Source organism: Penaeus monodon, chromosome 44, assembly GCF_015228065.2.
Source record: "Penaeus monodon isolate SGIC_2016 chromosome 44, NSTDA_Pmon_1, whole genome shotgun sequence".
NCBI lineage: Eukaryota > Metazoa > Arthropoda > Malacostraca > Decapoda > Penaeidae > Penaeus > Penaeus monodon.
This window is the reverse complement of record NC_051429.1, coordinates 2928069-2935535: the sequence shown is the minus strand read 5'-3', so window position 1 is coordinate 2935535 and position 7467 is coordinate 2928069. Positions and strand designations below refer to the sequence as shown.

The window sequence follows — 7467 nt, the reverse complement described above, 5'->3', positions numbered from 1 at the left end:
CTCTAGGTTCTTTTTCGTACTTGAGCGGATTCGCAGTGACGGAGAATACGTGTAACTTTCGTTTTCGCTTTTCGAATTCGACCATGTGGTTCCAGAGGGGGTCGACAGCTCCTCCCTTGCTATGCGATATATGTTTCCTATCAAATCGCATTTCTCTATCCAGTTCATTCTGCGGTAACAGACCTTTATAATGGTTATCGATTAATACGTTGCTCTGTAAAGCTTCAAACTCTGCGCCGATGTGAGATCCCAACTGTAACGAAATTGTTGTTTTCGACTGTTTCTGAAGTCTCGAGTTTATAGCAACAAGACTATTGCTCGTACAGAGTCCTATCTCGGAAAAAAAGCCGACGAAGGCTGCTTCCTCGGCCAACTGTGTGAGCAATTCTTTTTCTCGCTCACTGTCGGGATCGCTTATTATATCGGGCGGCAGTAAGTCTCTCTTTACGCCCTCCAATATATGTACATATTCCCTATTAGCCGCCATGGATTGAGGTTATGTTATTATTATATATACATACATCCGATTGTCGTGAATATGACGATGGGGGTATATTGTATTTATACTCTCTTGATATTTTGGTTTCTGTAGTCAATTGCCTTTTCTTCTAATCTTGCTCATTCTAGAGAGAAAACCCAGTTTGGAGTAAAAAAAAAAAGGATAAATCAAACAATCGTCTCATGATCATTATTATCATCATCATATTTATTTTAATCGAATCAGATAATTGTAAACTTTTGTATACAGACTTTTATATACAGAAGAGACTGACACTGAGATTTACTTCCCCCATGCTGTGCTTCTATATTTTTATTCATACATGTCAGATGCAGGGTTCTTTCCTTGCCCTATATTTACCTATATTCGCTTCGTAGTGTTTCCTAATATAATGTCTGAATATATTAGCATCAAAATATTTTTCTAAGTCCCTCGTTATTATGTAGCGGACAATATGTACAGTCTATGCATGTATCGTAGTCTGTGATGCTATATTTATGGAAATCGTAAAACAACGACGATAGAAACATATAATTTAAACTATATTTCATCTTATAGACAATGTCAATCAAGGCGTTATAGTAACTAAATCCATCGTGGATGGCGGGTAATACAGGTTCGGGTGACCGAGGATGTAGGAGGTTGGGAATGTATCTAGGCAACGGTAGAATGTATCTAGGCAACGGTAGAATTGAAAGTACCGATGTTGTTTGATACTTCTCTTGAGAAACCAATAGTTTCTTTCCCCACAGCCCACATTTTGTTCCCCCATGACGATGGACCATGTCTAGGATCTGAAGATCCCTCCCGGGAATTTTGCTACGGTTACCGTACACGCTCTCTAGTCGTCTGATAGCCGTTGACACGTCTGCGGTCGCGCGTTCCAGCGCCGTCTCGTCGTTTTGTTCGATCGCGATTTGCAGCCTCTTTTTCTCCGGGTATATGACGTCCGAACTCTTGATGTATTTGTTTGAGAGCCGCGTGTCGCACGACTCTGACGTCCTTAATCTGGTTGGCTAGGAATTTTCCCACGATTTTCGCGAAACCGGATTTTGAGTTATCTGGGGATATTCTTCCGTGGCCTGTGCGTATAGCGCCTTGAGCTTCTCAAAGTCACGAGCCTCGATCGCGGATTCCGGTGGCGGTGATGCCGGCAACGGTCCTGGCGCTGGCGGCGGGAGTAGGTGGGTGGGTGGCGAGGGTCTGTAGAACGCTGACGGTGTCATCCCAGGTGCGGAAGAAAGGGTAATCGTGCACGAGGAGGACGAGGCACATGGGCCGCACGTACTTGTAGCTCCACTCTGATTTTCTCCTGAGGTGATCCAGCGTCTCGTCTCTCTTTCTCACCGTATTGACGCTCCTTCTTTTCATTTCCGTGTTGATAATGCCAAGGACGAGGCGCTCTATTTCTCTCTCGACCACAGATACCAATCTGCCGACGACCGCCTTCTTTTTCGTATCGAAGCAAAGATAGGGCCAGGCCCTCACCATGGAATGTATTATGTGGAAGTCCTCGGGTTTCAGTCGCACGCGAGCCGACGTCGAATCGAGGCGAGTAAAATCCGGTAGGCGTCCGACAGCGCCCTGTTCGTTCCGCTCGCCATGATCGACACACAGAGACCGAAGAGGTAGCGCATCACCTGCACAACCTTCGACTGCACGTATTCCGGCGACGGGTTCCGGGTGGCTCGCCGTACATTTCGCTCACGTTTTCCATAGCCGAAGCCAGGACGCAAAGCGCGAGATAGCCCACCGCGGGACGGCCGACGTCGAGTCTCCGAGTCCCGGTGAGATCGTGAATGCTACCCCGGACGATGGTCCGCACAAAATCCAGAGTGCCTCCTCTCTCCACGGCGCGCCAGTTGTACGATGCCATGGTCCGTTCCGAAGCCATGATCTCTAGCACGGCGTCGGCAACCGGCAGAATTAGATAACGTCTGTCGGTTCTGAGACCGCTTTCCACGTGGGACGTGGAAAACGAGAGGGGGGCAGTGGCGTCATAGATGGATTTCTCCGGCAGTTTGCCCGAGACGTTCTGTAGTTTTCTGTCGATCGAGAGGAGGCCCTCTCTCTTATTGTCGAGCGAGAGGAGGCCCATTCTCTTAATTGTCAAAATATATTCTATCGCCCTCATTTCCCCCCAGCGATATAAGGGGTCACAGGATAATATAAACGCCACCTTCTTTAGTTTATACATGTTCACTTCGAAGGTAATCGCACCCACTTTCTGACACCGTCTGCTTATAAAATCGTTTATATCTAACTTGCATATCATCTGGGCGTCAGCCACTATTTCATCGCTCTGCAAGTCGGCATTATTCGGCATACCCAAGAATCTTTTAGCTGTTCTTCGTTGCCGTTTGGGTACACCGCGTAACCGCTGTTTCCTCTTCTTTCCTGCTATTCTCCTGTTGTCACAGGTAACCGTTTTGCCTTTGCCTTTGCTGCTGCTGTTGCTGCTGCTGCTGTTGCTGCTGATGCAAGGATAATTTACAAAAAAATTCAAGTTTATTCAAACCGATACCGATCCTATAAGGGGTAAGTTCTTTGTAGGGATAATTGTTTAAACCGTCACCGTATAAACCAAACAGAATTCCGTAAGGACCTCTAGACTTACCAAACGATAGATCGGTGAATCTACCGACTGTATCTCTAATATGACCGTAGACGGTTACGATGGGAAAGATCCATTGAATTTTTCTCTCCCGCGGGATAATGGCATACTTGACGATGTGACGGACGTCGCCACTTCCGACCGCGTCAAAGTCTAACGGGCAGGGCATGAAGTGAATAATTCGACGACCGTGATCGGGTATACAGATACAGGGTTGACAGCCGGCAATATCCCGGAACAGTCTCAGGTCGTGCGCGTGGGCTGTCACCGCACCGACGATGGAATCCGAGTTTGGGTCCATATGTCCGCATACTATATTCATCATCTGCAGAAGGGTCGAACCGTCCCTCACATCGCCCGAATGCACGTAGGGAACCTCGGGTAACGATCTTCGCAAATACCAGAGTGACAATTGCGGCTTGAGCGACGAGTCACGGGAGTGCGTGAAAACCAGATCGTAATAATTGCCGTCACATACTCTCGACAGCGCAAATATTATCGGATCTGACAGCTCGGATACAAATACTGTCGGATTTGCCGAATTCTCGATACGGGGAAGTGACGTTTCGATCACGTCCCTATCCACTCTCCGGAGTGTGTAGTCGGAGCAGTGTTGCAGTTGCTTCATCGTCGAACATTTTTCTGCGATGTGTCTCTCGTAGACCGAGTCGTCTTCCCGTCGGACGCGGGTCTCTGCCGCCTGCTGGGACATCCCTGCGAGCGCTTGTCCGGACAGTCCTGCAAATAACCATCTCTCTCTATATATATACTTTTTATGTGTCTGTTTTCTAGCCCATGGTGTTGATAGGTCTAGCTTCCCGTGTTTTCCAGCCCAGATGCTAATACAACTCCTGTTCAAAGGTCCAACCTTTTTTCTGATAGACACTGTTCTGTATGACATCTAACTCTTCTCTTTTTTATATTTTAAATCCTCCTTTAATTCATGTCGCCTTCCTCACTCTTAGTTCTCTCGTAGTTCATATTACCTTATCTCATCTCTTGTCTGTCTTGTGCACATGGAAAAAAAAAACGATGTTTCGGAGACAATTTACTCAGTCAGTGGAAATATTATGGATCTAGGAGAAGAGGAATTGAATAATATCTGTATGTCTCCTTTTCCTTCTTTCTTTTATATGTCTTTTCTCATTGCCAGTTTTAAATCCTCCCATAGTTCATATTGTCATCCTCACTCTTAGTTAGTTAGTTTTCTCGTAGCTCCTACTGTCATACCTCTTATATCAACTGTCTCTTAGACACGATCAACTATATTTTGGAGACAATACTTTGTCAGTCAACGGAGACATTACATCGTCAATCAACGGAGACATTACATCGTCAATAGAAATATTGTAAAGACTTTGAAGACATACTAATAAAAGAACAGTGAATCTGGGAGAAAAAAAAATACCTTGAGGCGGATCATTTTATGTATAACAGACGGATATGGAAACACAATTACTTCTGTAGATTAACTTCACATTTCTTTATGTATAACTGACTAACAAATAAGATGTCATGAAAAGGTCCCTATATCTAAAACATTTATACACAACTGACAAATCTTCTAAAGTTAAGAAACAAATATGGTGTCACACAACTGACAAATCTTCTAAAGTTAAGAAACAAATATGGTGTCACACAACTGACAAATCTTCTAAAGTTAAGAAACAAATATGGTGTCACACAACTGGCAAATCTTCTAAAGTTAAGAAACAAATAGGTTGTCGAGAAAAAGTCCTTATATTTAGAGTCCTTATGTATAACAGACAAATCTTCTAAAAGTAAGAAACAAATCTGATGTCAAAAAAACAACAACCGACTGATATATAAATTCATCAGACTAATACGATATATCAATGACAAAATATCAGACGGATATGAAAGAAAAGAAGGCTGGCCCCCAGCCCAGCCCCAAGTCCAGCCTAACACAGCCCGACCCGAGGAGGGGATGGAGGGTCTGTAAAGTGGTCGTAACAAACATCCACTCCAAGATATTAAACTCAGATCCCGAGATCGTGTCTCTGCAAACCGCACTAAACGACAACCTCAAAATCAGATCTCGTTCACGACCACCTCAAATAACAATGCGGGTCACCACCACCTCAAAAATGTCAATTCGGCTCACATATACATATGAGAGGTGGTGGTGGTGGTGGTGGTGGTGGTGATGTATAAGAGGAGGAGGTGGTGGTGGTAGTGGTGATAATGGCAGTGCTTATATGGTATGTAGTGGTTGGGGCTTTGAACGGTAGGTCGTCATGTGCATTTCGCCTCGGTTTGCAGATCCGCCAGGCTGATGGTTGTGACAAACATCCATCGTATCTGGTTTGCAGATCTGCCAGACTGATGGTTGTAACAAACATCCATCATATCCGAATTCAATCATCGATCGTAAGACTCTCTCATCCCCTCCATGCCTCGAAGAGGCAGAGAAGGGGCAAGCGTGCAACAAGAGTGGCTAAAAGGGGGAGGGCATGTCTTCCTTTCTTTTCATTTGTCTATATTGAAATGATATATCCATTTGTCGATATTGGAACGATATATCCGTCCCGGAGTTTCCTCTTGAAACATCCTTTCTGGATCGTAGTGATGAGACCTCCTTCTTTGATCGTTGTGATGAGACCTCCTTCTCGGATCGTTGTGATGAGACATCCGGCCTGTTTTGTGTAGCTACACAAGTAAAATGGAAATATTAGCTTTCAACTTTAACGTTTGGGAGTGTATATTACTTCATTATATAACATTATTAATAGTGATAATAGTGTCATTACTATCATTGTTCTAGATGTCATGTGTATGATGTCCGATGCGGGTGATATTCAGCGCTCTACCGTCCAGGTTGGATGGTCTCACGGCAATATTGGTCGCCAATCTCCCGTCTGTCATCCTGCAGATACACACAAAATGTAAAAGTAAATATTTTGCTTAATAAAACAATGGTAGGTGGAGCGACAACGGGGAAGTAAAATAAAAAAAACAATATCAATAGGAGACGTCGTATAACAGGATGTAAAAATATTCTATAACACAAAGATCAGGAACTACGATGTATGTTAAGATTATATGATATTTTAAGATTAAAGGAGAGAGAGAGAGAGAGAGAGAGAGAGAGAGAGAGAGAGAGAAAGAATAAGAAAACACGCCACTCAGATAATCGTACGATCATAGTCGTCGACATACGGATCATTTGGTATATAATATGCTGTTCTCGAGTGCCTTCCGATATTTTTGACGGCAGTGCGGTCGATCAGACGATCGGTATAGATAGGCGAATCGTATGATGAATAATACGCTGTATAATATACTGCTCTCGTCGAGGGCTCGTTAATACACATTACTAATCCACACTGACAACCTTCTTGCCAGATATTATGGTATACCTGGCAGAAGCCTTCTTGCCATCGAAACTCTTTTTTACGATACGACAGAAGACTGTTCACGAAAACTTGACGACACGAGAGAACCAAGTGATCGGCACAGAAACATATTCAATATTAACAATGATAGTAACATACCTGTAACTGCAGTGTCCTACTCGTATCTGGAAAGGAAAGAGAGGATTTAAGAGTGGAGTGGAGTGGAGAGGTCGACGTCGAAGAGGTCGACGTCGATGTCGAGAGAGTCGTTGAAAACGAAACTGTGGAGTCATAAATGCTAGTCTGGCTTTCGCCTTTATATATCGCTAACGAACGCCACCACCGTCATCATCATCATCATCATCATCATCATCGTTGTTGTCATTGACTTGTTCATTGTCAGGCCTGACCTGACTCAGCCCGGGGTAAAAGTGGGTTCCACATATTAGCGAACGAGACTGGCATTTACCTCCACAGTTTCTTTTCAAAACCGACTCTCTCGCAACATGGGATGTGCGACCTTTCGCGCGAACTCTCCACTCCATCCACCTTAAATCCTCTCTGGTCCTTTGCCAGGAACGAGACAGGAACACTGTGAGTTTCACAGGGAGGTCTACCACATTGAAGATTGAATATAGTTCTGAAGAAGAAGATCACTATGGTTCTCTCATCATCATCATCATCTCTCATCATTCCCTCATCAAATTTTTTTTTTTTTTTTTTTCCCTTAAACATTTTCCCATTTATCTCCATCTTCTATTGTTTGCTTTATGGGAAACCCCCATTTTTATCAGGGTTAAAAGGGATCATCTCACATTATTCAATATGGGTTCCTGTCCTTCTTTTGTAATAGCGTAGTCCTCTTCTGGGGTAACAGTTCGCTAAAAACACCACTTTATATCGTCTTATCCCCGGGGTGTAATATAACCAGGTCAAAATGGCAGAGAATTGAGACTTAGTATTTGGGAGTAAAAAATTGGAGGTGAAAAACAAAATTC

General features: G+C 43.9%; 1 pseudogene; it reads right to left on the bottom strand.

Moving 5' to 3' along the window:
* Window positions 1-1612: 1612 nt before the first annotated feature.
* Window positions 1613-2614, bottom strand: LOC119568519 (annotated as a pseudogene).
* Window positions 2615-7467: the final 4853 nt, after the last annotated feature.